Here is a 12,473-nt window from a genome sequence, read left to right on the forward strand (position 1 = left end):
AAAGCAAACGAGTGGTACAAATGGTAATTATATGCACTATGACTGCTTTTAACAGCCTAGACAATGTGTCTGTAAAAAATCGAAGCACGTCATTTTGCTGTGCGCAACGATTGCAGTCGGAAACAGATTTGTTAACCACTTGTTTGGGCGGACTCAAAGGATTCAGTTGACTGCGTTCTCCAAGTGAGAGATTTCTGCATACATTCAGCTAATTGGTAGCCGGATGGAGAAAAGAACATCATGCACAGCGTTTGAGAGTTCCAATTTCTCCGTATATTGAAAGTTGCTACAAGATTCGATTTAGTTGATTGATTTTGCTGACGCATTCAGTAGCGTCACTGATTAGGGGCTCCGCCACACAGCATTGACTTAGATTCACCATGATAAATAGTTGAAATTCGAATGCTGGTTGAAAACAGTTTTTGTGTTAGAAATCAGTCGTCCCTATTTGTTAATATTTCGACCCATTATGTTTAATTCATGCAAAATTTTTAAATCTACCTTTCTTAACAACGATTCAGATAGCAACTTCAATTTCAAAATTACAGTACCGACAAAATGTTTTATATTGTTTGCTTACTGAAACATATTGGATATTTGAAAATTTGCTCTTGACTTCTACTTAAATCCGTTAAGGAAGTGTCAGCGTATTCAAGAAGCTCCCTGCATACCTCCCACGCAAATCAAGAAACACCTGCCAAACGGTGTCTGTAGTAACTGTCTGCAACAGAGTTGTGAATTGTTGTTACCAGCAAGACAATGTCGACGCTCCAAACTTGGCAAAGGCATTGCATTAGTTATGGTTAGACGCGCGGACCAAAGCCGAGAAAGCTCTCGTGTGCCCCACGCTGCCCGGGCGGTTGGATGTGCACCTGAGTGGAACGGATTTCCTTTTTGACGCTACATTTCGCGTGTCAAACTGCAGCGGACTGACCGATTGATGAATGAATACACAACCACCCCGGCGCGGCAAACGATTCACTTCGAATTAGTAGTAGAAGTAGATATACAACTGCGAAGGTGTTCAATTGATATGTAAGCTAGCGATCGGATGGCGGTACCATGCTAGTGAGTGGCAGCAGTAGATTTTCACTCGGCTTTACTGGAAGGAGGATATCCTGCTTAAACTTGGTGAATTGTTGCATCAATCGATGATCTATGATTTCTACTTTGGCAAAGTACTAAACGAAACTTGTCAGACTGGAAGTTTTTAATGAACACTAAGCTACAGAAGAGACCAAATATCTGACAAATTTAATATTTACTATTAGTTACAATTTTTGAAAATCTTTTCAAATCATTTTTTTATTAGGTTACATTCCTCACGCAGGAATGGAGGCAAGTACGGGTGGTAATAATATCAAAAGCAAATAAGAAAGATATGTGTTCCTTCCCAAAATCCTTTAGACCAATTAGTCTGTTATCAGTTTTTTCTAAAAATAATGGAGAAACTTATTGATGAACACATCAAATCTGAAATTCTTCAAAACAAACCATTGAGCACAATCAGGTAAGTCAGGTAATCAGGTAAGTCAACAATTACGGCTCTTCATACACTTGTTACAAAAATAGGAAAATGCTTCTCAGCAAAGGAATTGCTATTAGCAATATTCATTGATATTGAAGGTGCCTTTGATAGCTCATCTTTCACATCTATCCAAAACGCTATGAGGCATCATGGTTTTCCCATGGACAAAAGAGATGCTTTCTAAAAGAGAAATATCGACCAGTCTCGGAGAATCAACAGTAAAAGTAACAGCTGTAAAGGGCTGTCCACAAGGAGGAGATGATCTTCGATAACTTACAGCATCGTGGACATTGTTATCATAGTCCGTGATAAATTTATTAAAATTGTTTTCGAGAGCAAACCGCATTGAATTACAAACTGTCATGGTGCAGAGATGTAGGACTGAACATAAATCCTACAAAAACAGCAATTGTTCCTTTTACTAGGAAACGTAAACGTAGAATTCTTCAACGCTCCTCTTAGGTGAGACAAATTTATCATTGTCTTTTGATACATAATACTTAGGAGTGATACTAGACAGCAAACTCTACTGGAATAAGCATATAGAACAGCAAATTGTGAAGGCAAGAAATGCTTTCTGCTTCCATTACATACGTACATTCAATTGCACGCAATCAAAACTGCTCTGAAGATCAAATGATCCCAGAATCTTCTTGAGCTTCTTCGGGGATCTCGTTGGAGATTGTACGACAATTCCCCGAATAACAATTCCCCGAATGCAATTTCCCCGAATGCAATTTCCCCGAATAACAATTCCCCGAATGTAACAATTCCCCGAATGTAACATTTCCCCGAATGTAACATTTCCCCGAATGTAACAATTCCCCGAATGCATCTCCCTTCTTTTTTTAGTGCGGCACAAGGCGATGGGTATTAAGTAAGTCATGCGAGCAAAGGCCTATGATTGCCGATCCTTAGCTTGGGAGTTCGAATCTCGGTGCAGCCTAAGATGCTTCAGGGTGGGAAGCATTTTCGGCGCCTTGTGCACAGTGTAACTATTGTACTTGCTACACAAGATATTCATGCAACTGGCGGGTACCAGAAAGCTTTCGATAACTGTGGCAATTATAATAGAACACTAAGTTGAAAAACCGCCCATGTTTCAGATAGAATGTAAAGCCATTAAAGATGAAGACAATGCGCTGAAAGAAGGCAATGCTTTCTTCAAATAAACGCATTTGATCTGTATAAGACGAAGTGAGGAGATAATGCTTTCTTCAAATTAATAAGTTTGCTCGGTATGATGAACGCATCTGCCCGGTTTAAAGCCAAGGGAATGTCTTCTTAAAATGAACGCGTCTGTCCGGTATAAGACTACGGTAGGAGATAATTCCTTCTTTAGATGATAGCATCGCCCGGTATTAGGGGAAAGAAAGTGATAATGTCTTCCTCAAATGAACACATTTGCCCGGTATAAGGCAAAGAAGATAGACAGCCCCTTCTTTAAATAAACTCGTTTGTCTGGAATAAAGTGAAAGAATGAAGCAACGCCTTCTTTAACTGATCGCGTCTGTCTGGTGTAATGAGAATCGAGGAGATAATGCCTTCTTCAAATTAAGGCCTTTGGAGACAGAAATTCTGTCAGCAATTAAGCAAAAAAAATGGGGGGATAATTCATTTACTAAGCAAGTAGCACGTTTGCCAGGTATAATAAATGATTGATATGAAGCAATTATATGTTTCAAAACTGCTGTTACATTACACCACACTTATCTGAGAAAATGCTAATTCGTTTAATATAACATTCTAAAAAACGGCATTCTTCCTAAGATCATTCTGAAAAAGGTAGAATCCATCGAAAATCACACTGCGAAAGTTACAGACCGCCTAATGCTATATTGAGAAAATGAATTCGGGAAAACGTTTTTCGGTTAAATATAATACATTCAATACATATTGCGTAATAAGGGATCTTATTTTTTTCCTTATGCTGGCCAAATTCGCCTGCATTAAAATAAGAGATCAGATTAGTTCTTATTCTCATTCTCAATTCATTCATCTTTGTATTTCGAGACGAGCCAGCCTCGGGCTGAAAGTTTCGGTAATAAAGATTAATAAAAAAAATCTTTGCATTAGTTCGAGCTAACGCCTATTTTTGAAGGACCACGTCTACCATTTGCTTACTTTGTAAAAATGCCTTCTTTTAAAGAATGCATCACATCCCTCATTATCATATTCAGGGCAGATACATGTTATTAAAGAACGAATAATAACATTCAATATCTGGTGAAACATCCACTGAAGAAGAAACACATTTACCATTGCACTATTCCGAGCAGATGCATGCTTTTTAAAGAGAGAATCACATTCACCATTGCCTCTTTCCGGGCAAACGTATTATGTTTGTTTTTCAAGGTTTTACATCCACCATTGCTTCCTAAGAAAACACTGTACTCTGATATGTTTATAATTCAACAACACATCTTGGAGGATCAAGAACTACAAATACTACCAAAGGCTATTCAGCTGATAATCTCACTCTTGAATGTATCTTTGAACGCTGCTTTTTTCGGACGCATACAGTCGATTGCGAAGATGTGTTTACAAGAGGTATTTTATTTTCGGGGAATTGTTCCATTCGGGGAAATGTTACATTCGGGGAATTGTTACATTCGGGGAAATTGCATTCGGGGAATTGTTACATTCGGGGAAATTACATTCGGGGAAATTGTATTCGGGGAATTGGTTTTCGGGGAATTGTCGTACAATCCTCGTTGGACATATGAGTATCTTGAATGAGTTGCAAATCAGTCCCTTGGTTTTGATGAATGACGACTCAATGATAAAGGAAAGAATCTACAATCAACCTACAATTAAAGTTCCTGAGGTAACTCGTGGAGTGCAGCAGACCCAGGGTTTCGGACTGACTCCATAATATGTTATATAGATGGCTCCAAGCAAAATCAAATGGCAGGGGCCGGGATTACTGGCCCTGGCATTAACATTTCGATTTCAATGGGATTTTGGCCAACGCTTTTAAAACCGGAGATAAGCGCCATTCTAGACTGTGTATAAATTTGTTTAAAACGAAATTATCGAAATGCAAATATATGCAATAAAGCCAAAAACTTATAATTCAATGCTTGCGTGGGAATGTCCCAAGCTACTGCAGCTTATTTCCTATCGCAATAAGGATAATTTATATTGGGTTCCTGGCCATTGCGGAATAGAAGGAAACGAAATAGCAGATCAGCTAGCAAAATGGGGATCAAGCAGACAGTTTATTGAACCCTAACCTTTCATCGGGCAAGTTTTGCAAGTTTGAGAGTGAAAGCTCTGAAAAGGTCGTTTGGCCGAAAGGGTCATTTGGCCGAAAGAATTATTAGGGAAAACCTGAAACCCGACCATCTCTAATCTGTCGCTCCTCTTTTTTTCAGTGAGAAGTGAGAAATTATGAGTGAGAAGTGATACGTCTCCTTTCTCAATCCTCATTTCTCACTTCTCGCTATCAAAAGTGAGAAGCGCAAAATGAGTAGTGAGACGTCTCACAACTCACTTCGCGCTCTTCATTTTTTACAGCGAGAAGTGATAAATGAGGAGAGAGAAAGGAGACGTCTCTCTCCTTACTCCTAATTTCTCACTTTTCAAATAACCTGTTCGGCAAAATGACCTATTCGACAAACTGTCTTTTTCGGCCAAATTTCCTATTCGGCCAAATGACCCTTTCGGCCTAATGACTCTTTCGGCCAAATGACCCTTTCGGCCAAACGACCCTTTCGACGACTTGAAAAAAGGCTTCCAAGCTTTTTGAACGGAGGCTTGCTGGCCTATTTTCAAGCGGCTTGGTAGCCTCCTTTCAAGAGGCTTGGTAGCCTGGCTCGAAAGGAGGCTACCAAGTCTCTTGAAAGGAGGCTACCAAGCCTCTTAAAGGAGGCTAACAAGCCTCATGAAGGGAGGCTAACAAGCCTCTTGAAAGGAGGCTACCAAGCCTCTTGAAAGGAGGCTACCAAGCCTCTTGAAAGGAGGCTACCAAGCCTCTTGAAAGGAGGCTACCAAGCCTCTTGAAAGGAGGCTATCAAGCCTCTTGAAAGGAGGCTACCAAGCCTCTTGAAAGGAGGCTACCAAGCCTCTTGAAAGGAGGCTACCAAGCCTCTTGAAAGGAGGCTACCAAGCCTCTTGAAAGGAGGCTACAAAGCCTCTTGAAAGGAGGCTACCAAGCCTCTTGAAAGGAGGCTACCAAGCCTCTTGAAAGGGGGCTACCAAGCCTGTTGAAAGGAGGCTGCAAGCCTCTTGAAAGGAGGCTGCAAGCCTCTTGAAAGGAGGCTACCAAGCCTCTTGAAAGGAGGCTGCAAGCCTCTTGAAAGGAGGCTACCAAGCCTCTTGAAAGGAGGCTACCAAGCCTCTTGAAAGGAGGCTACCAAGCCTCTTGAAAGGAGGCTACCAAGCCTCTTGAAAGGAGGCTACCAAGCCTCTTGAAAGGAGGCTACCAAGCCTCTTGAAAGGAGGCTACAAGCCTCTTGAAAGGAGGCTACAAACCTCTTGAAAGGAGGCTACAAGCCTCTTGAAAGGAGGCTACAAGCCTCTTGAAAGAAGGCTACCAAGCCTCTTGAAAGGAGGCTTGCTGGCCTATTTTCAAGCGGCTTGGTAGCCTCCTTTCAAGAGGCTTGGTAGCCTGGCTCGAAAGAAGGCTACCAAGTCTCTTGAAAGGAGGCTACCAAGCCTCTTAAAGGAGGCTAACAAGCCTCTTGAAAGGAGGCTACCAAGCCTCTTGAAAGGAGGCTACCAAGCTTCTTGAAAGGAGGCTACCAAGCCTCTTGAAAGGAGGCTACCAAGCCTCTTGAAAGGAGGCTACCAAGCCTCTTGAAAGGAGGCTACCAAGCCTCTTGGAAGGAGGCTACCAAGCCTCTTGAAAGGAGGCTACCAAGCCTCTTGAAAGGAGGCTACCAAGCCTCTTGAAAGGAGGCTACCAAGCCTCTTGAAAGGAGGCTACCAAGCCTCTTGAAAGGAGGCTACCAAGCCTCTTGAAAGGAGGCCACCAAGCCTCTTGAAATGAGGCTACCACGCCTCCTGAAAGGAGGCTACCAAGCCTCTTGAAAGGAGGCTGCAAGCCTCTTGAAAGGAGGCTACCAAGCCTCTTGAAAGGAGGCTACCAAGCCTCTTGAAAGGAGGCTACCAAGCCTCTTGAAAGGAGGCTACCAAGCCTCTTGAAAGGAGGCTACCAAGCCTCTTGAAAGGAGGCTACCAAGCCTCTTGAAAGGAGGCTGCCACGCCTCTTGAAAGGAGGCTACCAAGCCTCTTGAAAGGAGGCTACCAAGCCTCTTGAAAGGAGGCTACCAAGCCTCTTGAAAGGAGGCTACCAAGCCTCTTGAAAGGAGGCTACCAAGCCTCTTGAAAGGAGGCTACCAAGCCTCTTGAAAGGAGGCTACCAAGCCTCTTGAAAGGAGGCTAAGAAAGCCTCTTGAAAGGGGGCTAAGAAAGCCTCTTGAAAGGAGGCTAAGAAAGCCTCTTGAAAGGAGGCTTCCGAGCCTCTTGAAAGGAGGCTACCAAGCCTCTTGAAAGGAGGCTTCCGAGCCTCTTGAAAGGAGGCTTCCGAGCCTCTTGAAAGGAGGCTTCCGAGCCTCTTGAAAGGAGGCTACCAAGCCTCTTGAAAGGAGGGTACCAAAGGAGGCTACCAAGCCTCTTGAAAGGAGGCTACTAAGCTTCTTGAAAGGAGGCTACCAAGCCTCTTGAAAGGAGGCTACCAAGCCTCTTGAAAGGAGGCTACCAAGCCTCTTGAAAGGAGGCTACCAAGCCTCTTGAAAGGAGGCTACCAAGCCTCTTGAAAGGAGGCTACCAAGCCTCTTGAAAGGAGGCTGCAAGCCTCTTGAAAGGAGGCTACCAAGCCTCTTGAAAGGAGGCTACCAAGCCTCTTGAAAGGAGGCTGCAAGCCTCTTGAAAGGAGGCTACCAAGCCTCTTGAAAGGAGGCTGCAAGCCTCTTGAAAGGAGGCTGCCAAGCCTCTTGAAAGGAGGCTACCAAGCCTCTTGAAAGGAGGCTAGCAAGCCTGTTGAAAGGAGGCTGCGAGGCCTTTTGCAAGGAGGCTACCAAGCCTCTTGAAAGGAGGCTACCAAGCCTCTTGAAAGGAGGCTACCAAGCCTCTTGAAAGGAGGCTACCAAGCCTCTTGAAAGGAGGCTACCAAGCCTCTTGAAAGGAGGCTACCAAGCCTCTTGAAAGGAGGCTACCAAGCCTCTTGAAAGGAGGCTGCAAGCCTCTTGAAAGGAGGCTACCAAGCCTCTTGAAAGGAGGCTGCAAGCCTCTTGAAAGGAGGCTGCAAGCCTCTTGAAAGGAGGCTGCAAGCCTCTTGAAAGGAGGCTACCAAGCCTCTTGAAAGGAGGCTACCAAGCCTCTTGAAAGGAGGCTACCAAGCCTCTTGAAAGGAGGCTGCAAGCCTCTTGAAAGGAGGCTGCAAGCCTCTTGAAAGGAGGCTACCAAGCCTCTTGAAAGGAGGCTTCCAAGCCTCTTGAAAGGAGGCTGCAAGCCTCTTGAAAGGAGGCTACCAAGCCTCTTGAAAGGAGGCTACCAAGCCTCTTGAAAGGAGGCTACCAAGCCTCTTGAAAGGAGGCTACCAAGCCTCTTGAAAGGAGGCTACCAAGCCTCTTGAAAGGAGGCTACCAAGCCTCTTGAAAGGAGGCTTCCAAGCCTCTTGACAGGAGGCTTCCAAGCCTCTTGACAGGAGGCTTCCAAGCCTCTTGAAAGGAGGCTTCCAGGCCTCTTGAAAGGAGGCTTCCAGGCCTCTTGAAAGGAGGCTTCCAGGCCTCTTGAAAGGAGGCTTCCAGGCCTCTTGAAAGGAGGCTTCCAGGCCTCTTGAAAGGAGGCTTCCAGGCCTCTTGAAAGGAGGCTTCCAGGCCTCTTGAAAGGAGGCTTCCAGGCCTCTTGAAAGGAGGCTTCCAGGCCTCTTGAAAGGAGGCTTCCAGGCCTCTTGAAAGGAGGCTTCCAGGCCTCTTGAAAGGAGGCTTCCAGGCCTCTTGAAAGGAGGCTTCCAGGCCTCTTGAAAGGAGGCTTCCAGGCCTCTTGAACGGAGGCTTCCAGGCCTCTTGAAAGGAGGCTTCCAGGCCTTTGAAAGAAGGCTTCCAGGCCTCTTGAAAGGAGGCTTCCAGACCTCTTGAAAGGAGGCTTCCAGGCCTCTTGAAAGGAGGCTTCCAGGCCTCTTGAAAGGAGGCTTCCAGGCCTCTTGAAAGGAGGCTTCCAGGCCTCTTGAAAGGAGGCTTCCAGGCCTCTTGAAAGGAGGCTTCCAGGCCTCTTGAAAGGAGGCTTCCAGGCCTCTTGAAAGGAGGCTTCCAGGCCTCTTGAAAGGAGGCTTCCAGGCCATTTAAAGGAGGCTTCCAGGCCTCTTGAAAGGAGGCTTCCAGGCCTCTTGAAAGGAGGCTTCCAGGCCTCTTGAAAGGAGGCTTCCAGGCCTCTTGAAAGGAGGCTTCCAGGCCTCTTGAAAGGAGGCTTCCAGACCTCTTGAAAGGAGGCTTCCAGGCCTCTTGAAAGGAGGCTTCCAGGCCTCTTGAAAGGAGGCTTCCAGGCCTCTTGAAAGGAGGCTTCCAGGCCTCTTGAAAGGAGGCTTCCAGGCCTCTTGAAAGGAGGCTTCCAGGCCTCTTGAAAGGAGGCTTCCAGGCCTCTTGAAAGGAGGCTTCCAGGCCTCTTGAAAGGAGGCTTCCAGGCCTCTTGAAAGGAGGCTTCCAGGCCTCTTGAAAGGAGGCTTCCAGGCCATCTTTAAAGGAGGCTTCCAGGCCTCTTGAAAGGAGGCTTCCAGGCCTCTTGAAAGGAGGCTTCCAGGCCTCTTGAAAGGAGGCTTCCAGGCCTCTTGAAAGGAGGCTTCCAGGCCTCTTGAAAGGAGGCTTCCAGGCCTCTTGAAAGGAGACTTCCAGGCCTCTTGAAAGGAGACTTCCAGGCCTCTTGAAAGGAGGCTTCCTTGGCATCTTCAAAGGAGGCTTCCAGGCCTCTTGAAAGGAGGCTTCCAAGCCTCTTAAAATGAGGCTTCCAGGCCTCTTGAAAGGAGGCTTTCAGACCTCTTGAAAAGAGGCTTCCAGGCCTCTTGAAAGGAGGCTTCCAGGCCTCTTGAAAGGAGGCTTCCAGGGCCTCTTGAAAGGAGTCTTCCAGGGCTGTTGAAAGGAGGCTTCCAGGGCTCTCGAGACGAGACTTCAGGGGCGCTTGAAACGGGGCTTCCAGGCCTCTTGAAAGGAGGCTTCCAGGCCTCTTGAAAGGAGGCTTCCAGGCCTCTTGAAAGGAGGCTTCCAGGCCTCTTGAAAGGAGGCTTCCAGGCCTCTTGAAAGGAGGCTTCCAGGCCTCTTGAAAGGAGGCTTCCAGGCCTCTTGAAAGGAGGCTTCCAGGTCTCTTGAAAGGAGGCTTCCAGGCCTCTTGAAAGGAGGCTTCCAGGCCTCTTGAAAGGAGGCTTCCAGGCCTCTTGAAAGGAGGCTTCCAGGCCTCTTGAAAGGAGGCTTCCAGGCCTCTTGAAAGGAGGCTTCCAGGCCTCTTGAAAGGAGGCTTCCAAGCCTCTTGAAAGGAGGCTTCCAAGCCTCTTGAAAGGAGGCTTCCAAGCCTCTTGAAAGGAGGCTTCCAAGCCTCTTGGAAGGAGGCTTCCAAGCCTCTTGAAAGGAGGCTTCCAAGCCTCTTGAAAGGAGGCGTCCAAGCCTCTTGAAAGGAAGCTTCCAAGCCTCATGAAAGGAAGCTTCCAAGCCTCTTGAAAGGAGGCTTCCAAGTAACTTGAAAGGAGGCGTCCAAGCCTCTTCATAGGAGGCGTCCAAGCCTGTTGATATAAGAACAGGCTTGGACGCCGTACATGATTGATATAAGAGATGGAAGATCAAACAACAATATCGATATTTTGCACTAAAATATCATGAGGAGACCAAGTTATGCTCTTCGCAAGAAGTGATCAATATCGGCTTCAACAAGTCTTAAAAGGAGGCGTCCAAGCCTCTTGAAAGGAAGCTTCCAAGCCTCTTGAAAGGAGGCGTCTAAGCCTCTTGAAAGGAGGCTCCTAAGCCTTTTGAAAGAAGGTGTCCAAGCCTCTTGAAAGGTGGCGTCCAAGTCTCTTGAAAGGAGGCGTCCAAGCCTCTTCATAGGAGGCGTCCAAGCCTGTTGATATAAGAACAGGCTTGGACGCCGGACATGATTGATATAAGAGATAGAAGATCACACAACAATATCAATATTTTGCACTAAAATATCATGAGGAGACCAAGTTATGCTCTTCGCAAGAAGTGATCAATATCATGTGCCATTAGTTTGTTCCTATCCACATATCTTGTTATTTAAATGATATTTTGGTACAAATTTTTAATATTGTTGTCTGTTCTTTTACGTCTTATATCAATCAAGTCCATATCATGTTCGGTAATTCTGTTCATTGCTTCTGAACGGGTGGTGATTTTATAGCATATCGTTTGACAACGGCTTTTTGCATGAATAGTATAGCCTCCCAAAGCAACCGAATCAAAAGTTTAAACCACACCACACAAAGATCGCCGGAACAAGCGACGTAAACATCAAATCGAGCATATTCTTGTCGACTATAAACACGTCACTGACTTCAAATCCAATCACTATGTAGTTATTGCATCAAAACTTTCAACGCTACACAATATGCTTCGGACATCATGGTGTTACCAATGGAACAGCACAGAAGATGGTTGTAGAGGTATCCGATCCACCATTAGTAGCCCTCAGATTTGTCCTTTAACAGATATGATGTGTTAGTTTCGCTATTTCCTTGTACCATCGCATCGTATTCCACTTCATAACATAACGTAGACCATATGCATCGTACCGCACAAAGGAATGCCATGCTCATGAAGTAAAGTTGTCACGCTTGAAGCTTTCAAATGCATCATTGTGGCAGGGCATCCATTCAATATCACAAAAGCTAGTCAAAGCACCCAACGTCAGTAAGGCAGAAAGAGCTATGACCCACTGAGAGGCAGAAACAAAATCCCTTATAAGTTGATTGCATGCATTATTCAATAACCTATTGGTAGAAAATGACTACCGATGAATGCATTCGTCCGAAATGGCAAAACCGCTCATGTTGCAGTCGGTGACGGCGATGCTTTCTCGTAGCCACCAGGCACCGAAAGCGCGACCAACAAGCGACCACACGGTGCGCTGCACCTCAGTTGTCACGAAGTCGTCGTCTTTGTTGTTGAACCCTGGATGGACCCAACGATGTATGGGGACAGGGTAGGGGCTCTTGCAAACCCCGATTGGCACCTCCAAGCAGTTGTACATACGGTTGCGACATGATCTAGATCTAGAGCCAGCCAACACAAAGTACAGCAATCGGTTGTAGATCTAATTGATACTTGTGTTTTTGTTTGCTTTGTGAACGTTTTTCCAGACGCTTGCTGGTGAAACCCGAGTTATTTGTGGCATCATAATGAGATGCAATCAGGAACATGTTTCTAAGTTTAAATAAAACGAAAACCATAATTCATGTTAATTTGGAAAATATCAAATCTGATCATGCGCACCACATTTTTTGGAAATGTGAATTTTAGAGAGAAACTGTTATTGAAATTTTGATAAAAATTTGAACTTTTAGTATTGCTCGAACTATAATAAGCTTAGTGGTGTATGTAAAGATATAATTGTTATATCCCCACCGCAGTGCAGACCATTCTTTCTATGGATTTTTTACACAGTCCGTCACCGGACGAATCAATACGATTTGTTTCACCCAGCCAAGTATCTATATGAGCCACAGCGAACCGATGGTTCCACATATAATGCCAATTATCCAACGACATCGTCCACTTCAAAATGCCAAAAGTTCGGCTCCGTCGCTTCGGCTCCGATCAGAAAAAGCTCGGGTGAGGTGCCCAAGGTCTCTAGACTGGGTGAGCAATGTGGAAATGAAAAACTGAAAGCCAATCGGGTGATGCGCAGTTGTAAGTAAATAATCGCACGAGCAAAAATGTCGTCAAACAGGTTTCCCCCCAATAACATAACATCTGACCGACGATGACGACGACGCGGCGCA

At 45.4% G+C, this 12,473-nt stretch overlaps 1 protein-coding gene across 1 annotated transcript in view; it reads right to left on the reverse strand.

The window, feature by feature from the left end:
* LOC134225681 (uncharacterized) overlaps window positions 1-12,473 on the reverse strand; it is a 153,732-nt gene that overhangs the window by 109,881 nt on the left and 31,378 nt on the right. The window lies entirely within an intron of this gene.

Source organism: Armigeres subalbatus, chromosome 3 (assembly GCF_024139115.2).
Source record: "Armigeres subalbatus isolate Guangzhou_Male chromosome 3, GZ_Asu_2, whole genome shotgun sequence".
Lineage (NCBI taxonomy): Eukaryota > Metazoa > Arthropoda > Insecta > Diptera > Culicidae > Armigeres > Armigeres subalbatus.